Source organism: Myotis yumanensis, unplaced genomic scaffold, assembly GCF_028538775.1.
Source record: "Myotis yumanensis isolate MYYU_CA2020_CCGP unplaced genomic scaffold, mMyoYum1.0.hap1 SCAF_1, whole genome shotgun sequence".
NCBI classification, from domain to species: Eukaryota; Metazoa; Chordata; class Mammalia; order Chiroptera; family Vespertilionidae; genus Myotis; species Myotis yumanensis.
The window spans coordinates 159,586,817-159,608,936 of record NW_027223752.1 but is presented as its reverse complement, the minus strand read 5'-3'; the positions used below and the strand labels follow the sequence as shown (position 1 = coordinate 159,608,936).

General features: G+C 42.7%; 1 protein-coding gene, 1 long non-coding RNA gene and 1 pseudogene across 5 annotated transcripts in view; 2 read left to right on the top strand and 1 right to left on the bottom strand.

Annotated features, from left to right (window-relative positions):
- Positions 1-7,095: 7,095 nt before the first annotated feature.
- On the top strand, positions 7,096-8,859 carry LOC139006255 (histone deacetylase 2 pseudogene; annotated as a pseudogene).
- A 1,869-nt stretch (positions 8,860-10,728) lies between these two features.
- LOC138992357 (uncharacterized) lies at positions 10,729-12,540 on the bottom strand. Its single transcript, XR_011468095.1, has 3 exons — positions 12,368-12,540; positions 11,615-11,755; positions 10,729-10,844 (listed from the first exon to the last, which is right to left on the bottom strand). It is a non-coding gene; the product is annotated as an uncharacterized lncRNA (long non-coding RNA).
- Positions 12,541-12,861: 321 nt separating this feature from the next.
- LARP4B (La ribonucleoprotein 4B) overlaps positions 12,862-22,120 on the top strand; it is a 94,061-nt gene continuing 84,802 nt past the window's right edge. For all 4 annotated transcript variants that reach the window (XM_070391067.1, XM_070391074.1, XM_070391083.1 and 1 more), the window contains exon 1: positions 12,862-13,110. The gene's annotated coding sequence lies outside the window, so the exon portion shown is untranslated. The remainder of the gene's footprint in view (positions 13,111-22,120) is intronic.

Below are 22,120 nucleotides of genomic sequence, written 5' to 3'. Positions count from 1 at the left end.
TTTGCATCTATAATAACATACCCTTTGAAATGTCTAGGTAACTTGTAACTTCCCTTTTTCTGGACCCCTTGGGGTACAACCTAATGTGCTGGGCACCAGGACAGATAGCACAAATTCCTTCATTATCATGTTAATTGTTCCTGCACCCACCTAAGTATGTGTCCATCATTTTGCTTTTTATCCAATTCCAGGGGTTTCCCCACTTTGCTTTCTCTCACCTCTCTAGTCTATCACCAATAGATTTCACGTAACCCACCACATCCCTTTCCTTTGATTGCAATGTATAAATACAGATGTAACCCGCCAATCTCCTGAGCATTATCTCAATTTGTTGAGGTTCTGCTTCCTGGCATATGTCGACAGTTTGGCTCAAATAAACTCACAAAAGTTCTTCACAGGTTTCAATGTTTTTTTACATTAACATTAAAAACTACAATGTCTGAGATAAAACATACATTGGATGGGACTAAGGGCAGATTAGAGATTGCAGAAGAGAAGATAAATTTAGACACTAGCTTTTAACAAACTGTTTATGGACTGATTTTAATAAGAAATTAAAGAGCACCAGAAGCACTTCAAGATGAGACACAGGGACAGGTGCAGGGTCAGCCATGCCCAGTAGGCCAACTCCAGGGACGGGGCAGGGCAGGGTCAGCACCACGCTAGAGGCCAGGAATAAAAATCCAAAGCAATAGTGTTGGCAGGAAGGGAAACTTGTTTCTCCTCCACCCCTCAACATAAATGACAGGCATGGGTCCATCAGACTGGGAGGGGGTTAGTGTGGAAGTTGAGGTTCGAATCCAAATCTGCTCACTCCAAGGCCCATGTCCCCTCCCAATGTTTTCTAAGGATTGTAACCTTAGGCCGATGATGCTGAACAAGATTTCCACATTCCCTTTGTTGTGAAAACTAAACAACCACCTACCAAAGGAAGTGTGATGGACAAACTGATGCAATTGTATTAATTAGACTATTTAGATTTCCCTACTTTAAAAAAACTATATATTTTTATTGATTTCAGAAAGGAAAGGAGAGGGAGAGATAGATAGAAACATCAATGATGAGAGAGAGCCATGCCAGCTGGGCTAGATTTTCCTACTTGCAGTAAGACAACCATTGATCAATACATATGCCCATCTTCAGGCGAATTTGGAAGTTTTAGTCTTTAGCGACATGGTGTTAAGTGTGTGAATAATTAGAGTTCCCAATGTGCAGAAGGTTATTGATAATCCTAAAGAAAGGCAATCGTGTTGGTGGAGAAGTCAAACTTCAGAATTCCTGTCCTTTTGGTTCATATTTTTCTAATTTACACCCATTATATGCCAGTAAGACTGATTTTTGGTCATGCTATTAACATTCTTCCTTGTTTTCTGAGGCATTGGAGTCAGCTTGTGCATGTCTTCTCACCCCATACTTCCTCTTTCCTCTCTGCACCCTACTCTCCTACTCAGGATGCTTTCCTCCTTCAGCAGGAATGTTGAAGAGTCAAGTTTTCCTAGGACCCAGCCACACACATTCCTCAGGGCATGGAAGTTGAGATGCTAAGCATTTGCAGGTGCTAGAGATAACAGAGTCCCTGGAATCATGGGGCTTACAGGTTGGCAAGAAGATCAGAAACAACTACAATTACTACACAAATGGTGTTGCTCTCCCATTGCTTTCCTGATTTCCTGCAGCATCTTATGTACCAATTCTCAATATCTATCACCCTCACTTCCACTTCTTCTGCAACAACTTTGTGAAGGAAAAAAAGAAATATTATATTCTTCTAGAGGCCCGATGCACGAAATTTGTGCACAGGGGGCGGGGGTGTTCCTCAGCCTGGCCTGCAACAATGCCAGCATCTCTGGCCCTGGCCTCCGGCCTGAGATCCCTCCCCTCCCCCCACGCGGCTGGGGCAGGGATGCTGGGCTTGTGTCGCCCCAGCTTCCAGCCCAAGGCTCCTCCTCTCCCCTCCCTCCGCATGGCTGGGAGCCCTCCCCTCTCCTCCCTCCTCGCGGCTGGGCGCGGACTCTGGGCTCGAGTCACTGGGGCGACGTAGCCAGCGTCCTGCCCCAGTCACTATGGGCGCCTCCATCTTTGTTGTGGAGTGATGGTTAATTTACATATTACTCTTTTATTAGATAATGTCAACTTTAGCTCAACCAATCAACTCTCATTAAGAAGAACACTTGACAGAAATCACTCTCATTTAGAATTAAGGCTGAAAACTAGCTTCTGATTCACATTCTCATGTATTAGTATGTTCAAAATGCTCTCCTGGGAAAAGGTACCAACATGCATCTCACAGTTGAGTTACAGGAGGGAGGCTGGCTGAGCCCAAGCCTCAGAATAATACACCACAACCAAAGGTCCAGCTTACCATTTCAAAAAGCAGTCAGGACACATACTTGGATTGTGGGCTCTATCCCCAGTTGGGGGGCGCTCAGGAGGCAACTCCTGGTTAGCTCTCATGCATGGCTGAGTCAAGAAGCAGCTTGGGCTGTGTGTGATCTCATCTGAAGGCTGCACTGGAGCTGGAAAACCCACTTCCCAGGGAGCCTCTATGGCCTTTGGCAGGAGTCTCAGTTCTCCCACAGGTACCTCTAGAGCTGCTGGGATGTCCTTATGCCATGTCAGCTGGCTTCCCTCAATGTGACAACCAAAGACAGGGGACCATGGTTTCAAAAATGTCATTAGATCATGAAATTAAAAGAACTTCCCATATTTGTGATGATCATTTATGATGACTCACTCAAAGCTGAATATTAGTAATACTCCCACTATAGATTTGCTAACACACTACCTTCTACACTTTGTAGAGATGGTCCCATCTGAAAGAAAATTAACTACCAGGACAAAGTCTCTCTCTTTTTAAAAAAATATATTTTATTGATTTTTTACAGAGAGGAAGGGAGAGGAACAGAGAGTCAGAAAAACATCGATGAGAGAGAAACATTGATCAGCTGCTTCCTGCACACTCCCTACTGGGGATGTGCCTGCAACCAAGGTACATGCCCTTGACCAGAATCGAACCTGGGACCCTTCAGTCCACAGGCTGATGCTCTATCCACTGAGCCAAACCGGTTAGGGCCAAAGTCTCTTTTTGACCTCTGGTTTAAGTGTGTACAAATATGATGTTTGAGAAACAAGACCTTGTTAAATAAATTATTTGGAAGGAATTGGGACCTAGGGAAATGGATCTGGTTCAGAGAGAATAAAAGGTGCTGGGATGATGCCTATGGAATCTGATCCTGGAAAAATGAGGGGGTCAGGCTCCTAGGAGGGTCTAGAAGTTTGATCTGAGAAGTCTTCTCCTCTTCTCTACCTTTGTCTCCCAGTTTCCTCTTCTATACCCTCCTATTTTCTTTAACATAATTACACTCCATTCCATTCCTAAGCTGTCTCCAACAGATACTTCTCGTAATAAATCTGGATCTAAACTAGCCAAGGGAAAATAGATATGGCTAAGAAACATATGTGAAGGTGCTCAAACACAGTAGTTAACATAAGGAGTATAAAGTAAGGCAAAAATAGGTATCATGCAATACTGGATTACTATAACACCAACTGGAACTGCAATCACTTAAAAGTAATAGCAAGGTCATGGGGAAATGGGGCTCTCTCTGTTCCTCTATTCTCAGGTGGGGGCAGGAGAAGGAGTTCCATCAATAAGATATGTAACAACCTTGGACAGGAGAGAAAAACAGGGTAAGTTCCTAAAATCTGTAAAAGTGACTTAGTAGTAAAGAGGACATTTTCAACATTCATTTTCTCCCAAGCACATTCCTCACAACTTTTTACAGACCCCATCACTTCTCCAACCTGCTAGTTAACCTCATTTTCAGCAAATGAACTGACCCGAAAGTCCGGGGCCTGAGCTCCTTTCACCATAGAGAATCAGGGTTCTAATTCTCTGCCACCAATAACCTCACCATCCAACCCAACGATTTTTTTAAAATGTATTTTTTACTGATTTTTAGAGAGAGAGGAAGGGAGAGGGATAGAGAGACAGAAACATTGATGAGAGAGGAAAATCATTGATTGGTCGCGTCCTGCCTGCACGGAGTTCAAGCCCACAACCGGGCATGTGCCTGACTGGAAATCGAACTGGTGATCTTTTGGTTCCAGTGGCTGAGCGCACACCAGCTAGGCTTGAGCCAATGATTTTGTCCAGTCAAGATATTAAGGCCCAACTTTCCATACAACATTCAATACTTTCTCTGTAGTATTTAGATTGACCTCTAGTTGTCACCTAAACTCAACAACTTGTAAGTGAAACTTTGAAAGTTTATCTTTTCAAAGTCTTCCAATTGCCTTCAGGATGCAGTCAAAACTCCTCGGTCTAGTGCTGACAGTTACAACCTGGGACTATCCTGAATTTCTCATTTCTCACATTGCCTCTCACTGCTTCCCCATTATGCATTCTTTGATCTATACTCCAGTTTTCAGACTGTACTCCATACACATCAAAGTTATGCTGTCTTCCTGGCCCAGAAACACATCAGTCCTTGAAGTCCCAACACTGCAAGCTAAGTCTTCTCCCTACCCTTGGTGTCTATAGCACTTATTTTTAGAATAACACATTTTGTCTTCTGATTTAGTATCTTGCTATACATTGTCTTGTTCATAAATGTCTCATCTCCCCCCAAACTTTGTAATATCCTTGCGAACACAGCCTATATCATACGTAGCATTTCTTTTGTATACTTACAAAAATAAGCACTTTGTTGTATACCCCTTAACAAATAACATCATGCTTAAGATCAGAACAGGTTCTTTATAGGTATTCACGGAATAGTCCTGTTTGGGGGGGAGGGGTGGTATGGAAGCATATCAAGAAGAGCCACATCCACCTGCATTTCAGCAAACATACTAGGATATGGTGATAGGATCAAGACTTCAAGACTAAAAGAATTCTAATTTCAAGTAGACTTAAAATAACTCATATCTTCATTCACAAATGTTATATAACCAGAGCTGGACCCATACAACACTCTAATGTCTTCAGGAGGAATTAAAGCTGTTCTTTTCTGGACATAGATGTCACAGTCTGACTGTATTTTATAAGGGAGCAATAGATTAAGTCTGGATAAGTCTTTATATAGAAAGCTATTTGTCTTCCACTTTGCTATGTTAAGCAAGGTATAGCAGAAAACATTTCCACTGAATGAAATGTGAAGTTTCCCCAAACAGACTTCCATTCCACTGACAGAACATGGAGCACATTATGGTGTGGTGGGAAACACACTCAATCTGGAGTTCTAGTCTGGCTTTCTACTCACTAGCAAGGGAATTTTGGGCAGATTGTTTTATGTCTCTGATGTTCACTTTCCTTATGTATAAAAAGGAAATGGTGCCCAACCGGGGTGGCTCAGTGGTTGAATGTAGATCTATGAACCAGGAGGTTCGATTCTCGGTCAGGATACATACCTGGATTGCGGGCTCCATCTCCAGTTGGGGGGCATGCAGGAGGCAACCAATCAATGATTTTCCCTCATCATTGATGCTTCTATCTCTCCCTCCCTCTCTCTTTCTCTAAAGTCAATAAAAACATAGAATAGAAAATAGAAATGTTGATAACTTATACTCGTGTCATTTACCCTTTTATTTATATTTTTAGTATAAATGCATGCACTCTTTTTTTCCAATGTGTTCTAATGTATTACTGTCATTATCCATTTTGATGTTTCTATCTGACTGAGCCAGTTCCTTATTCTATTTTTATTTGCATGGCTTTTGGGGGCCAGAGAGCCTCCAGAGCTTAAAACCTTTTACAAACTCCATCTTGCCTCATCATAAAATCTTTTTTTTAAAATTATATAAAATCTTGACTATCAAATTCAAACATTTTAAGTGGCTCACAAGACCTTGGGGTTCTTGCCTTGCTTACCCCTCTGGCCTCCTGTGCCCACTTCCTCCTCATTAACTTGGCTTTATGCTTTGCCGTGTTCAAACATTTATTCTCTGACCAGGATTGGTCTCTCCCTCCCTGCTGGGAGGTTTGCTGGCAGGGCCCCCCACTCCCCCCCGCCCCGCCCCTGCCCTGCCCCTCCACTCCTGTCTCTCTGACCTTGGCTTAGTTATCACTTTCTCTGATTCCTTCCCAAGCTGGTTGCAGCCCCTGCCATGTGCTTGCTACTCGGGCACTCTGTGCATACTCCATAGTCATCCTTATTTCTCTTTATTCCTCACTGCTCACCTGCCGGAAGCCGGTCCATCCTTGCTGCTTGACACAGTCGCTGCAGGGAAGAAACATCTGCACAGCATATTGTTTCAAGGGACCTGGAGTATATGGCATACTGTTCTTAATATGTTTGCTCACCTTCTTGGCACTATGTGTTTTAACCACGGTCACCTCTGAGAAGGTTGTTTCCCCAGGTAGGGATTTTTCCCTGAAGTTAGGGAGGGAATAAAACCCCTTAACTAAATGCCAGGCGGGTAGTTAATCACTTTAACTATGAACAATCACCCTTAAGCTACATAATCTTTACTCCCTGGAATGGAGATAAGAAACGCCCTAACCTTTGGAATAGAAATTGACAGGATTAAAATCAACTGGTATAAATACAGATATAACAAGACAATAAAACACAGAACTTGGCTGGAGATCCTGGCTGGAGATCCTGGCTAGGCTGCTGGTCAACTGAACGCTGCCTCTGTGTCATTCCTTCTTTGCCGACTCCATCCACACCTTGGGGACCCCTGGACCTGCTGGGGTTGGACCCCAACATCTGGTGCTGGAAATAGGGACCCTTAGGTAAGCCCCCCTTCCCAGTGTCGCGAGTTGGCGCCGCAGCCTCCCCCGCTCCGTGCTCTCGGCCCCTCCGCCTGTGCCATAAGAGCCCTTCTGGTACCTTTATTTATATTTTTAGTATAAATGCATGCACTCTTTTTTTCCAATGTGTTCTAATGTATTACTGTCATTATCCATTTTGATGTTTCTATCTGACTGAGCCAGTTCCTTATTCTACTCTCCTCCCTCGGGCCAGTCCTCCCCGGAGAGACAGCCGTTCCCACTTAAACCACAGCACTTTACTCTCCCCTCGGAGCCGGGGCGGTGGTGAAGGCAGCAGCAGGTGGAGGAGCCCGGAGGCAGCGGTGGCCGGGGAGCCCATGGTGTACAGTCAGGGAGGAAGAAAAAAGAAAGTCTGCTACTACTACGATGGTGATATTGGAAACTATTACTATGGACAAGGCCATCCTATGAAACCTCATAGAATCCGCATGACCCATAACTTGCTGCTAAATTATGGCTTATATAGAAAAATGGAAATATATAGGCCCCATAAAGCCACTGCTGAAGAAATGACAAAATACCACAGTGATGAATACATTAAATTTCTACGTTCAATAAGACCAGATAACATGTCTGAGTATAAGAGATTTAATGTTGGAGAAGACTGTCCAGTGTTTGATGGACTCTTTGAGTTTTGTCAGCTCTCAACTGGTGGCTCAGTGGCTGGAGCTGTGAAGTTAAACCGACAACAAACTGATATGGCTGTCAATTGGGCTGGAGGATTACATCATGCTAAGAAATCAGAAGCATCAGGATTCTGTTATGTTAATGATATTGTGCTTGCCATCCTTGAATTACTAAAGTATCACCAGAGAGTCTTATATATTGATATTGATATCCATCATGGTGATGGTGTTGAAGAAGCTTTTTTATACAACAGATCGTATAATGACTGTATCATTCCATAAATACGGGGAATACTTTCCTGGAACAGGAGACTTGAGGGATATTGGTGCAGGAAAAGGCAAATACTATGCTGTCAATTTTCCAATGAGAGATGGTATAGATGATGAATCTTATGGGCAAATATTTAAGCCTATCATCTCAAAAGTGATGGAGATGTATCAACCTAGTGCTGTGGTGCTACAGTGTGATGCAGACTCGCTATCTGATGATAGACTTGGTTGCTTCAACCTGACAGTCAAAGGTCATGCTAAATGTGTAGAAGTTGTAAAGACTTTCAATTTACCATTACTGATGCTTGGGGGAGGTGGATACACAATTCGTAACGTTGCTCGCTATTGGACATATGAGACTGCAGTTGCCCTTGATTGTGAGATTCCTAATGAATTGCCATCTAATGATTACTTTGAGAAGTTTGGACCAGACTTCAAACTGCATATTAGTCCTTCAAATATAACAAACCAGAACACTCCAGAATATGTGGGAAAGATAAAACAGCGTTTATTTGAAAATTTACGCATGTTGCCTCATGCACCTGGTGTCCAAATGCAAGCTATTCCAGAAGATACTGTTCATGAAGACAGTGGAGATGAAGATGGAGAAGACCCAGACAAGAGAATTTCTATTCGAGCATCAGACAAACGGATAGCTTGTGATGAAGAATTCTCAGATTCAGAGGATGAAGGAGAAGGAGGTCGTAGAAATGTGGCTGATCATAAGAAAGGAGCAAAGAAAGCTAGAATTGAGGAAGACAAGAAGGAAACAGAAGACAAAAAAGCTGATGTTAAGGAAGAAGATAAATCCAAGGATAATAGTTGTGAAAAAACAGATACCAAAGGAGCCAAATCAGAACAGCTCAGTAACCCTTGAATTTGAAAGTCTCCAATTTCAGAAAACATTAAAAAATAAAAAAATATTGGCAAGAAAACTGTTTTCTTTTTGAAGACTTCTGGCTTCATTTTATACTACTTTGGCATGGACTGTATTTATTTTCAAAATGGCTTTTTTCTTTGGTTTGTTTTTGTTCTTGGCAAGTTTTAGTGTGAGTTTCTAATTATGAAGCAAAATTTCTTTTCTCCACCATGCTTTATGTGATAGTATTTAAAATTGATGTGAGTTATTATGTCAAAAACTGATCTATTAAAGAAGTAATTGGCCTTTCTGAGCTGATTTTTCCATCTTTTTTTTTTTAAAAAAAAGGGGGGGGGCCAATTTGCCAGAAGCTGGTCCATCCTTGCTGCTTGACACAGCTGCTGCAGGGAAGAAACATCTGCACAGCATATTGTTTCAAGGGACCTGGAGTATATGGCATACTGTTCTTAATATGTTTGCTCACCTTCTTGGCACTATGTGTTTTAACCACGGTCACCTCTGAGAAGGTTGTTTCCCCAGGTAGGGATTTTTCCCTGAAGTTAGGGAGGGAATAAAACCCCTCAACTAAATGCCAGGTGGGTAGTTAATCACTTTAACTATGAACAATCACCCTTAAGCTACATAATCTTTACTCCCTGGAATGGAGATAAGAAACGCCCTAACCTTTGGAATAGAAATTGACAGGATTAAAATCAACTGGTATAAATACAGATATAACAAGTCAATAAAACACAGAACTTGGCTGGAGATCCTGGCTAGGCTGCTGGTCAACTGAACGCTGCCTCTGTGTCATTCCTTCTTTGCCGACTCCATCCACACCTTGGGGACCCCTGGACCTGCTGGGGCTGGATCCCAACACTCACCTGTCTGTGCTGTGCATCTCCCCAGAACTTAGTACAGCCCTCCGAGGTAGAGTAGGGACTTGCTGAGTATTTAATTCATGGGTAAATGAATAGTTCTACAGCATTAGAAATAAAATGTGAGCATAGCAAATGAGTTTGCTAACATACAAATAAGGTAATTTTCAATAATGGGAAATAAACCATGGATAAAGATTTTTTTTTTTTTCACAACAAAGAAAAGAAAAGCGTGGCTCAGTGGTTGAGTGTCCACCTATGAACCAGGAGGTGAAGATTTGACTCCTGGTCAGAGCACATGCCTGGGTTGCAGGCATGATCCTCAGTGTGGGGCATACAGGAGGCAGCTGATCAATGATTCCCTCTCATCATTGATGTTTCTATTTCTCTTTCCCTCTCCCATCCTCTCTAAAATCAATAAAAATATTTTTTTAAAAAAGAGGCATTATTAAAATTTCCTTTAAAAAAAGAAAAGGATGTTCCCATATATTAGCTGAAATTTAGGCTTTTCCTAAGATAATAATGTCTTGCCTTTCTCATTGGTTAAATCAACAGACATTTTTAAGGAGGTCCTATGTCCCCACCCTCCACCCCCCACATGGTGCTAGGTATCACTCTTATGAGCCTCCTCCCTTGTTTGGCGGACAGTCATGTAAATATCGTTATAGCAGCTTTAACAGAGCTATGAACAGACTGCTAAGAGGACCCAGAGTGAATTGGTAAAGGTTTATGGTTGACATTTGAGCTGTAGTTTGAGAAATTAGCCAGATTTTTAACAGAAGTGGAAGTAGGGGAAGGACACTTCCAGCAGAGGAAAGAGCACAGATAAAAGGACACTAAAGTACCACAGTGCTCAGGAACGAAAATACACCCCACACTCAACTTCAGGAACAGCAAACATCTGGGAACCCATGATTCTGTTTTGTTCTGGTCTTTAATACACACTATGGCGACTGTCAGTTGATTTGCCTTTCAGTAACCAATAAGGTCCTATAGCGTAAAGCCTGTGCATTATTCCTACCTACACCCGGGAAGTACTGCAGTGATTTTGAAATACTTGCTACTTGAGTGTGATTGAAAAGTGAGGGTGTCTGACCTAGGGCTGGAAAGGAGATGGATGGGACAGACTGAAGCAGGCTAGGTCCTTCTAGTCCAGGGGTGGGCAAACTCTTTGACTCGAGGGCCACAATGGGTTCTTAAACTGGACCGGAACAAAAGCATGGATGGAGTGTTTGTGTGAATTCAAAGTAAACATCATTACATAAAAGGGTACGGTCTTTTTTTTTTTTTTAGTTTTATTCATTTCAAACGGGCGGATCTGGCCCGCGGGCTGTAGTTTGCCCACGGCTGTTCTAGTCCATGGAACATGATGTGGACTTCACCCTCGGGGCGGACAACAAGTCTTGAGGGGAGGAGTCTTTTTAAGGAAATGTCTGTTGGCATAATGAGTGATGGGGTAAGGAGACCTGGAACAGAGACCAGCCTCCTTGCTATGAAAACAATTGGGAGAGGAGTAAAACCATCCTTCAGAGGGAGAAGGAAAGAGTTTTAGGTAGGATAGGTAGGACTTGTAACTGCTTGACATGATTTGAGAAACTTTTGTTAAAATGGTTTTTAAAAGTTGATCTTGGCACTCTCCCTCCCCTCACTCTTCCCCTACGCACCTTTAAGGGACCCCCCTCTAACCTTTAAGGGACCCCATGAGACTCGCAACCAGGGGAGCAATGGGCAGGGGCAGCTTGTCCCTGAACCTGTCTCCAAGGCCACCTTTTCCTCCCTTTCTCTGACTTCCCAGTGAGCCACGGCAGCCCTGCCTAGGGTCTCCTGCTACTTCTTCTTTGCCCTTCCTTGTTTCACTGTCCTAAGTATATTTTTGCTGTGTTTAATAACTTCTTGCTTGCTTTAAAAAAAGGTTGATCTTACTTTTTAAAGTAGAAATGCTGCAAACATGTGTTTTATGTTACAACCTCACATCCCAAGGTGAAAATGGATGTTTCATTTGAATCGTGTGTCAAAAACAACCACCACCAACAATCACAGGGGAACAAAACACCCAGTGTTGATTGTTCAGGAAGGATCACATGACATGAACAGAAAGTAAGAGATGCCATTTAAATATAGTGTTTTCTCCTATCATTTAGGTTTGTAGTCTTTTTTGTAATTGAGGAACTTGACTGTATAGCAAGATGAAAATCTAACTTACCAACTTTAGAGAATTATTCCTGGTCTCTCACAGGTGGACCCCATCACTGGGCCCAGGGATGATGTCACCGGGAAGAGCAGAGGCCTTCGTCTCAAAGGTTACAAGTGGACATAAGCTTAGAGGAGGCACCTGAGAAGGGCTCTGCAACATATCCAACAGGCAGGTTCTCTTGGAAAGTGAGCTTTCAACGTTTTTGTTTTTTTTCCCTCTAAAATCTTCTAACACATGATTTCAGTGTTAGAAGAAATATCAGCCTTATGTGATTATTCTCCCTAAAGACAGTCTTATGAACATCGTTATTTAACTTTCAAGTTGTCTTAGAGCTAGGATGTGAAAACACATCACAGAGCAGGAAGCACCCCACACTGGTGGCAATACTGTGACCCTACCAATAGATTCCTGTAAGTGCAGAATGCAGAATACGTCGGGAAGAACCTATAAGAAGCATGGGTGCACCAAAAGCCTGGGCAGGGTGACCCAGAAAGCCATTGTAACAGGGGTCAAATCCTATAATTTGGCCTAATTCATAAATGTCTATATACCATCAATAATCAATTAGAGCAGGTGTACAGAAAATCAGGCAGCCAGTTAAAAAAAGGTGTGCATGCTTTTCTTTTGTTTTTTTCTTCCCACAAAATGGTCAGAGGTGGGTGACAAGGTCGTGTCTGGGAAGACACCCGAATTTTCAGCGCTCCCCCTAAAACCTTAGAGAAAATAGCTGACAGGCCCAAGAGCGAGGAGAGACTGAGGCACCTGCGACCTGGCCGCCTTCTCCTCAGCCCGCTCAGGGGGGTGCCGGACCTCCATCTGGGATGCAGACCGCCAGAGGAGAGGTCCGGGGAACGGGGGTCCCGGGATGAGGGGGCCGGGGGTTGGACTCAGCCGGATCTCAGCGCTTCGCCAGGTCGCGGAGGGGGCGCTGGGGAGGGCGGGGTGGGGCCGGGAAGCGTGGACGGGGCGGGGCGGTGTGCGCGGGGCGGGGGCTGGCTGCGTGCGCGCCCGCGCCAATCGCGGGCGCCGGGGCAAAAGGAAGGGGTGCGCGCGCGCGCGCGGATAGGCCCGGAGGAGAGGGCGGGCTGGACGCCTCGTGCGGCCAATCGAGCCGCCGCATCTTCATGACGTAAGGCTCTCCCGGGCTGTGAGCGCCAGTCGGCGGGCCTGGCGGCGGGCCTGGCGGCTGAGTGCGCGGGTGCGCGGGCGCGCGGGCGAACGGGGCGGGACTTCCGCCGAGTCCCGGAAGCGGGAGCTGTGTGTTCTCATGCGAACGGGAAGGAGCGTTGGGGCCCGGAGTCGCGAGGTTGAGACATTTTTCTGGCCCGAAACGGGAAGGAGCTGCTGCCGCCCGCCGTCAGCCCGCCCCGCGCTGTCCCCCGCCGCTCGCCCGGGCCGGCCGCGCCCCTGCTCCCGCCCCTCCCTCACGGCCCGTCCGCGTGTGGCGCGGTCGCCGGGCACCGGGGCTGCGGCGGTCGGCGGCCGGGCGGCGGAGGCGCTGACAGGTGAGCGCGGCGGGCGGGCAGGTCAGGGCCCCCTCTTTCTTCCTCCGCTCTCTTCCCGGCGCCCGGCCGCCGCCTCGGACCCGCGCCGTGCCCGCCTGTCATAGGCCGCCATCTTCCCGGAGGACGCGGCCGGCTGGGCGGCGGGCAGGACCGGGCCGGAGAGGTTCGGGAGGCGGGCAGGGTGGCGGCGCCTTGCAGGGCCAGAGTACAGGCTGGGGTCGGGGTCTGGGCAGGGTCCAGGCAGGGCGGTGGTCTGAGTTGGGCCGGGTGCCTGGTTAAGACAGTCGGGGTCGGGCAGGGTCTGGGGTCGGGCAGGGGCAGGGCCTGTGTCGCAGGTCAGGGTCCGGGCAGGGCCGGGGTAGCAGTCCGGGGTCCGGGCAGGGCTGGGATTCCGGCAGGAGCGTGGTCTGGAGTCCGGGCAGGACAGGGCAGGGTCTGGGCCCCACCGCGGGTCCGGCCCGCACTGCGACGGCCTCGCCCCGGAGGCCGGGGCCGCGGCCGCGGCCGGCCGGGCCGGGAGGGGGCAGGGTCATTCGGACCAGGAAGTGGGGATCCTGTTGCTCGGTGTGTGTTTGGGAAACTCCGGTTCTCTCGATAGGTTTGAGCAGAGGCAGATTGTGAAGGAATTAGAGGGGGGAAAAAATCAGATCTTCATATATCCGGTGTTCGAAATAGGGCCAGGAGACACGGTGGAGAAAGGGACAGGTCAGGAATCTCTTACTCACCTGCTTCTCCGTCTTGTCCAATCAGAATGTAAACTTTGAAGAGTTAAGACTTCAGTGTAACTTTGTTTTGCAATTCTTTGTGCAGCTAATATTACTTTCCCCCTCTTTGTTTTATTCTTTTGTGAAATGGTCTTTAATATGGGTGACATGAAACTTGAGGAAATTATCTGTAGGGTAGCTCTTAGGATTTCGAGAGCCCCTCCCGGCTGTACTGTAACTTGTCCTAATCTTAAGTGAAAGTTTGAAGTTTTGGATAACTGAAAGAATGGAAGTATTTTTCTGGACTGGGAAATTAGATTTTAAGTGTGAGGGTGTTTTAAAAAGATAATGCCAACTTGAAGACGAATATTGTTAAGCCTACAGGTTATTTTCCTTTTTGAAAGTTTTTTCTCTTTTGATATTTATTTGGTCTCTTAAGTTGTATTAAGTATTTAAAAGACACTTGAAATAGGTGCTGAGTTATAGTTTGCAAAGACCAAGGGGAGGGGTTGGGAAAGAGTGATGTTCACTTCTCTAGGGTGGTCAGGTAGTATGTGCAATGTGCAATTTCCATGCTTCCCCACCTGCCCGGCTCCCTCTAATTTACAGTCCCAGTAATTTACAGAAGTTGAAATGGTTATGGCTTTTCGACTTTCCTCTGTGTTTAATATACTGAAAAGCAGTTTTGTAATCAAGCTATAAAGAAATGGCTTAACCGAAGTTTGCTTGAGTTGCTTAAAAAGTGAAATAATTTATGAAAGGCATCAGATTAGCAAGTTTATTATTATTTAACCATAAATTTGACTTGTGTACTTACCTTTGAAACTTCAGTTTGGTTAGAAATAAGTTTCATCCTGTATTTTGAAAAGTTAATGTGAGATGCCTTATTTACATGAAATAATGGCATGGTTTCTTATTGATTAGAAATTACTTCACTTTTTTCATCTCTAGAGGGAATGGATGACAACATCAGCCTCATATGGCTGTTGTAACACATTGGTGTTGGCTGATTTTACTATATATTTTTTTAAAGCATGTACCAGTTTTTTAAAAATAAATTTTTTATTGATTTCAGAGAGGAAGGGAGAGGGAGAGATAAAAACATCAATGATGAGAGAGAATCATTGATCAGCTGTCCCCTGCTCGCCCCTCCTGGGGATGAGCCCTTGACAGGACTCGAACCTGGGACCCTTCAGTCCACAGGCCAATGCTCTATCCACTGAGCCAAACCAGCTAGGGCTTTTTTTCTTTTTAATTATTGAGATTGTTATCAAGAAATTTGAAAATGGTGCTTACCTTATTACTATTTTCAATATCCTTTCTGTGATTGACAATTTTTATTAACAGATTTTTTAAAAAAAATTAATCACATGTATCTGGGCAGAGAAATCAGGTTCTGAGGACAGAATGCATATTTGGAGAAAGGAGTCATAGTCATACTATACTAGTATTTGAGTAGGAGCCAGAGAGAAAATAGGTGATAATGTGGGTGCAAAAGTTTTTAACACTCATTTTAACATGTTTTGTAGAAGAGTAGCTGAAATTAAATGACAGCACATTCAGGGAGAACTTTGATTTTTTGTAATGTTCCTAGGGATTGAGTTTTTAAAAAATACTGAGATTTGGAGATTTTATTGAACTTAATATGATTTCCACAAATAAGCACATTTTGACAAATATATAGTTAAACTGTGGAAACAAATATTTTACTCAGTCATTTGTATTTTTTGAAGCAATCTTCATATGTCATAAAACAATTCTAAAATATTTAAGTGCAAGTTGGAACATCATGTTGTTAGTGTTAATAACAATAAACAGTGACTGTAAATAGCCCCACTACTCTAAATGGATTTGCAACAATATTTACAAGTTTTTGTAGTGATAGACCTGTGTGGTTGGTGTTGCTAACCAAGAAGTGGCTGAGAACCTCCTTATTTCTGTGTCATGCTGGAGTTCATGCTTTTTGTATGATAACTAGGATTATAATCTAGGTCTAATTTATTAACATGTGTTGTCTTTATGATGCTTCCGTGAGATTGCAAAAAGCTGTATAGATATGTTAGTTTAAATCCATTTGCTGTTGTTCTAATGTTAAAGGCACAAGTTTTAAATATGCTTTCATTAACACATGCTTGTACTCTTGCAGAGTTCTCATGCTTAAGGACTTTCTTTTTCAGATTGATAAATCAAGAAAATCTCAGAGTATATTCTTGTAATTCTTTCTGTAAGACTATTTACTCAACCTTTTACTAATGGAGAAAAGAAAACAGTGATGTTGTGTTTATCGAAATACATTGTTAAAAAACAGACACTGCTGCAGGAATTTTTTTGTTTATGCTCTTTTGTAAAACTTTATTCCTGTAAAGAGTTCTCCTTTTTCTGTGAAAGCTAATTTTAGAGTACACAGTGAATGAGGCACTGCCTTCTAAAAGGGTTAAACTCAACAGATAAGATGTTAGTTTAGTTTAGTTCATTTTAAACTTTTTGCTCTTAATTGTTGTATTGGCTGATGATTTTGGAACTATACTTCTGGAATTATCATGATTAGAAAGTGAATTTCTTTATTGGCATATGGAATTGTAAGGTAGAAGCCATTAGGTTCTCTTATTAGAAGAAGGAAGATAATTCCTAGTGTTCTAACAATTTATTCTTTTGAGTATGAATGTCTTCCTTAGAAACAGGAAGCCATTTACTTAGTTTATGTTTCCTTTCCCCCTCACTCAAGCTCCATACTTTTTATCCCTTCAGTGTCTTTATAAACACTGTCTTTTCACAATTTTTATGGTGAAGTTGTCATGGCTTCTGTTTAATCATGAAGGGCTACAGGTGAATGATGCCACCACTTTTGTGCCTCTGTCAGGGTCCGTGAGGTCCAAAAGGTTGGCGACCGCTGGGTTGGAGTGTCATCCTGACATGCCAGGGTTGCGGGTTCGATCACTGGTCAGGGCACATACAAGAAGCAACCAATGAATGCATAATTAAGTGGAACAACAAATCAATCTTTCTCTTTTTCTTTCTCCCCCCCTCTCTCTAAAACCAATCAATCAATCAAATAAAAGAGGTGTATCCTGATTATTAGGACCTTTAAAAAAAAACTCCTTAGTGACTGTCTCCTGCCTAAATAAGAAGTACTGCCCTAACTGGTTTGGCTCAGTGGATAAAGCGTCAGCCTCAGGACTGAAGGGTCCCAGGTTTGATTCTGATCAAGGGCACATGTGGGCTCCATCCCCGGTAGGGGGCGTCCAGGAGGCAGCCAGTCAATGATTCTCTCTCATCATTGATGTTTCTCTCTCTCTCCCTTCCTCTCTGAAATCAATAAAAAATATATTTTTTAAAAACAAAAACAAAATTCAGCCCGGCCAGTGCTGCTCAGTGTTTGAGCATTGACCCATGAATCAGGAGGTCAGAGCTCAATTCCCAGTCAGGGCACATGCTGGGGATACTGCCTCTATCCCCAGTAGGGAGTGTGTAGGAGGCAGCTGATCATGATTCTCTATCATCATTGATATTTCTATCTCTCTTCCCCCTCTCCCTTCCTCTCTGAAATCAATACAATATATTAACAACAACAACAAAAAGTGCCCAGGCCCCTGAGCATAGCAGAACTGGCCCCATGGGGCCTTTCTTCTCTGCCTTCTCCTTGCTGACAGGGCCACCTGTGGTCAGCCTGCACTGACCATTGCCTCCCCCTCCCACCAAACCCCTAAATCATGCTGTTGTCTTTGCTCTTAGTAGCTTCTTTGCCTGAAGTTGAATGCCTTCCTTTAACCTATCCTTATAAAGTTATTTTAGGAGGCCTTCAGGAATCCCTGCCTTCATTTCTAAAGTGGTGCTGAGTGCTTTCCCATTTTCATAGTACCCTAGGCATGGCACCTAATTAATTAATGGAAGTTCCTTATGGGACAGATTATGTTTGTAATCTCTTTGCTCAGCCCAGGGCCAGGTACAGTATAGATGTTTAGTAAACTTTGTTCAACTAGAGGGATAAAGGCATACCTAAAAGACCTTCCTCCTCAGTTTTAGAGAAATAAACAAGCATGAAGTTTTTCACTAGAAAAGGGTACAATAGAAAGTGCATATAAATTATATTTATAGTCCTGGCTGGTGTTGCTCAGCGGTTAGAATGACAGCCTTCTCATGAAGGGTCTCTAGTTTGATTCCTGGTGTATCTGGGTTGCAGGTTCCATCCCCGGCCTGGTGGGGCATGGTGTGGGGAGGAATCAATGTATGTCTCTCTCACATGGCTGTTTCTCTCCCCCTTCTCCCTTCCACACTCTAAAAATTGATGGAAAAAGTATCCTCAAATGATAATTAACAAGAAATTTTAAAAATTATATTTATAAAATGTTAACTGCCATTTTAATAACAAATATTTTTACCTTTATTTTGCTTTAAGGTTAAAAGACATTTTATTAATCCAAAACAAAGCAGTTACAATAGTGAAAATGTATTTTTATTGATTTTTAGAGAGGAAGGGAGAGGGAGAGAGAGCGAGAAACATCAGTGATGAGAGAGAATCATTGATAGGCGGCCTCCTGCATGCCCCCCACTGGGGATCAAGCACGCAGTGTGGGCATGTTCCCTGAGGAATCGAACTGTGACCTTATGGTTCATAGGTCACTGAGCTTAGCTGGCAGGGCTTGAGCAGATGTTTTTGATCAATCACACTAGCAATACAGTGATGAATGGTACCAGAACTTTGTTCTAAGGCTGTGGTCAAGAAGAAATTAGGAGAGTGAATTGTTTTATTTAAAAGACTGGTATTTGCATTCTCAAAGCTTCCTTACATGAAACTTCTTTTTTTTTTTTAAAATATATTTTATTGATTTTTTACAGAGAGGAAGGGAGAGAGATAGAGAGTTAGAAACATCGATGAGAGAGAAACATTGATCAGCTGCCTCCTGCACATCTCCCACCGGGGATGTGCCCGCAACCCAGGTTATGCCCTTGACCGGAATCAAACCTGGGACCTTTCAGTCCGCAGGCCGACGCTCTACCCACTGAGCCAAACCGGTTTTGGCTACATGAAACTTCTTGATCACTTTGAACTCCACACTTCCTTGAACATCTCTGTTATGACAGGTGCATTTATTATAGCATACCTGGTGGCAGGCACCCCTCATCTCCCTTCCTTGCTTTATTTTTCTGTTGTAGCACTTGCTACATTATAATATCTTGTATAATTTCCATATTTTTATGTATGATCTGCCTTCTCATACTTGAATATGTAAACTTTATGAGATCGAGGGTTTCTGCCTGTTTTTTTTTTATTGATATGATCCCAGATCTTAGAGTGGTACACAGTATAAACGAAATAATTTATGAATAAATCTCAGGGTTATAATGATGAACAAAAGGAATATATTGCCCCCCTTTTGGCAACTTGCTGTCCACTGAGGCAGGCAGTTAAGTAATCAGATATGAGAGTAGGCAGTGCTGAGATCATCCAGTAGATCTTAAGGGATCTGTAGGCCTCCTTCCCTACGGAAGGGTTGGGTGGGGGAAGAGGGCTTTCTAGGCAAAAAGGATAACTGTGCAAAAACTCTAATTGAGGAGAGGCAGAGCGATTTGAAGGAACTAATTTGAATGAGACTGAGACTGGGAGAGGTAGCAGCTACATCCTACTGGGTCTGGAAGGTCCCAGCATAGATGAGAATTGGTTCTATATTCCAAAAACAGTTGGAGGGTTTCAAAACCAGAATTGCCTTTTTAAAGTGATCATTCTGCTTTATGGAGAGTAGCATGGAGGGGGAGGAGTAGGCACACACAGATGGGTATTACTTGGCCCCAACGTGGAGAGCCCTCTTGTTTCAACTGTGTTTATCACGTTGGAAAAGACTTTAATTGAAGAATAGCTTGCTCAGAACCCTTTTCATTTGTATTACACATAATGTATGTTTAAAAAAATGCTTTAAAATTATGCCTTAAAAAAAATTATGCCTTAAATTTGCTAGCATTTGTCAGTTTCTTAAAGTATATTTGTTGTTTCAGCTTTTATTAAGGCAGACTAATTAACAAGATTACTTTTTTAGAAACATCTTTGAAAAACGAGAACATTCTGTTTTCAGGATTCAAAAACCTTTGTTTTGTCAAAGCTCAAGATACTGGGATAAAAACATAGTGACCAATTTGATTAAGATTTACAAGTTGAATCTTTCTCTGAACATGTTAAACATTCCTTCTTCAAATGTTTTTTTCTGAAAATGTCAAGCCCTTTAAAGTCTGTTCTTTGAAGACTTTATATTTGTCCACTGGTGTGGCTCAGTGGTTGAGCATTGATCCATGAACAAGAGGTCAGTGGTTTGATTCCCAGTCAGGGCACATGCCCAGGTTGCGGACTCAATTCCCTGGCAAGTGGGCGTGCAGGAGGCAGCTGATCAATGTTGATGTTTCTCTCTCATTGATGTTTCTATCTCTTGTTCTAAAAATCAATAAAAACATTAAAAAAAAGACTACTTTCTGAACATGATTTTTTTTGTTGCTTACATTATAGTATCTGTTTCATTGTTGAGATTTTATTATCTGTATAATTTCTGCCTTGCCATGTACACATGATTTCCACACAAACTGTATATAGTACTGTAATCCATTGCTGCCTGGTTTATTACAATTTATCATAGAGAATACCAGGAATCTTTAAAAGTAGAATTGAAATCCCTGTGGAAAGTTACCTTTTAAAAATGTAGACATTTGAAAGTCAAAGCATTTTGTGTTTTTAGCAGGTAAATAAAAACATTCAAACAATTGGTACTATATATTGATTGTCACGTAGTGCAGAAGCGTAATTTGAAAACCTTTATGGCTGACACTTTCTCTGGAAGGTCAGTGTTCCTTTTTGATTAATATCTGAATCTTTAGTGGTACTTGCTATCAGACTAGGATCTGTTTCCGGTTTCCCTTCAGTGGGTCACTTGGAGTGTAGGCCATTGTGCAAATGAGTAACTAATGAATCAGCAATGTTTGCTTCTTCACACCTTACATAGCTAGGGAGGGGATTGGCCATCAGTGAAGATGAAAGGACGAAATGTGTAAGGCAGTTGACAGAAGTTGTCTCTGTACCTGTGTTTTTTTATGGCTCCTCCCGCTTATTTTATGCTTTGGAAGGAGAAAATAGAGTCCCCAAGTAAAACTGCAGAGCATTCAGGCACATATCATTTAAGTCTCTGTGATTGGTGGAACTCCAGTCACGGAGTGAAATGCTTTCTGGCAGAGTGTTTTGAAGTCCTAAATGACCATGAGTTTTAGTATTGAAGTCAAGCCCACAACACTGAGCATACTATGCCTTTCAAGTTCAGAATATTGAGAGTACTAGTATGTTTGTCATGTTAGAGGTTTTTAATCTGTAACTCATTGTAAGTTTTTATGAAATCACGATAATTACAATTCAAGATAAAAATCATAGATCAGATGCTTTCCCAAAGTCATTATTTTGCCACAAGTTGTATTACTAGATCATTTTATGAGTGGGCAAATAAAAGGTAGATTATTAACTTCCAGTGTACAGTTTGCTGTGTGGAGGTTATTGATAATTTGTAAAGAATATGCTTACTAAATGTTTAATAATAGCTAGCAAAAAAAAAAAAAAAGAAAAAGAGAGAAGAGAAAAAAAAAATAATAGCTAGCAATACATTTAATCAGCCTTAATCCAGTAGCATGGAGTATTTTGTTTTTATCAGTGCCATTGTCATCTGTCTAGACCAGTGATGGTGAACCTTTTGAGCTCGGCATGTCAGCATTTTGAAAAACCCTAACTTAACTCTGGTGCCGTGTCACATATAGAAATTTTTTGATATTTGCAACCATACTAAAACAAAGATGTATATTTTTGATATTTATTTTATATATTTAAATGCCATTTAACAAAGAAAAATCAAACAAAAAAATGAGTTTGCGTGTCACCTCTGACACGTGTGTCATAGGTTCGCCATCACTGGTCTAGACTCTAGAATAGCCGTGGGCAAACTACAGCCCCCGGGCCGGATTCGGCCCGTTTGAAATGAATAAAACTAAAAAAAAAAAAAAAAGACCGTACCCTTTTATGTAATGATGTTTACTTTGAATTTATATTAGTTCACACAAACACTCCATCCATGCTTTTGTTCTGGCCCTCCGGTCCAGTTTAAAAACCCATTGTGGCCCTCGAGTCAGAAAGTTTGCCCACCCCTGCTCTAGAATAATAGAATTGAGAGGGAAACTTTTCATTCTTTTTGACTATTCAAGTAGTGTTTGGTGTGAATGAAATAACACTTTGAAGTAGGACAGTCATTTTCTGAGACTTTGAGTTTTGGTCTACATTATAACAGATT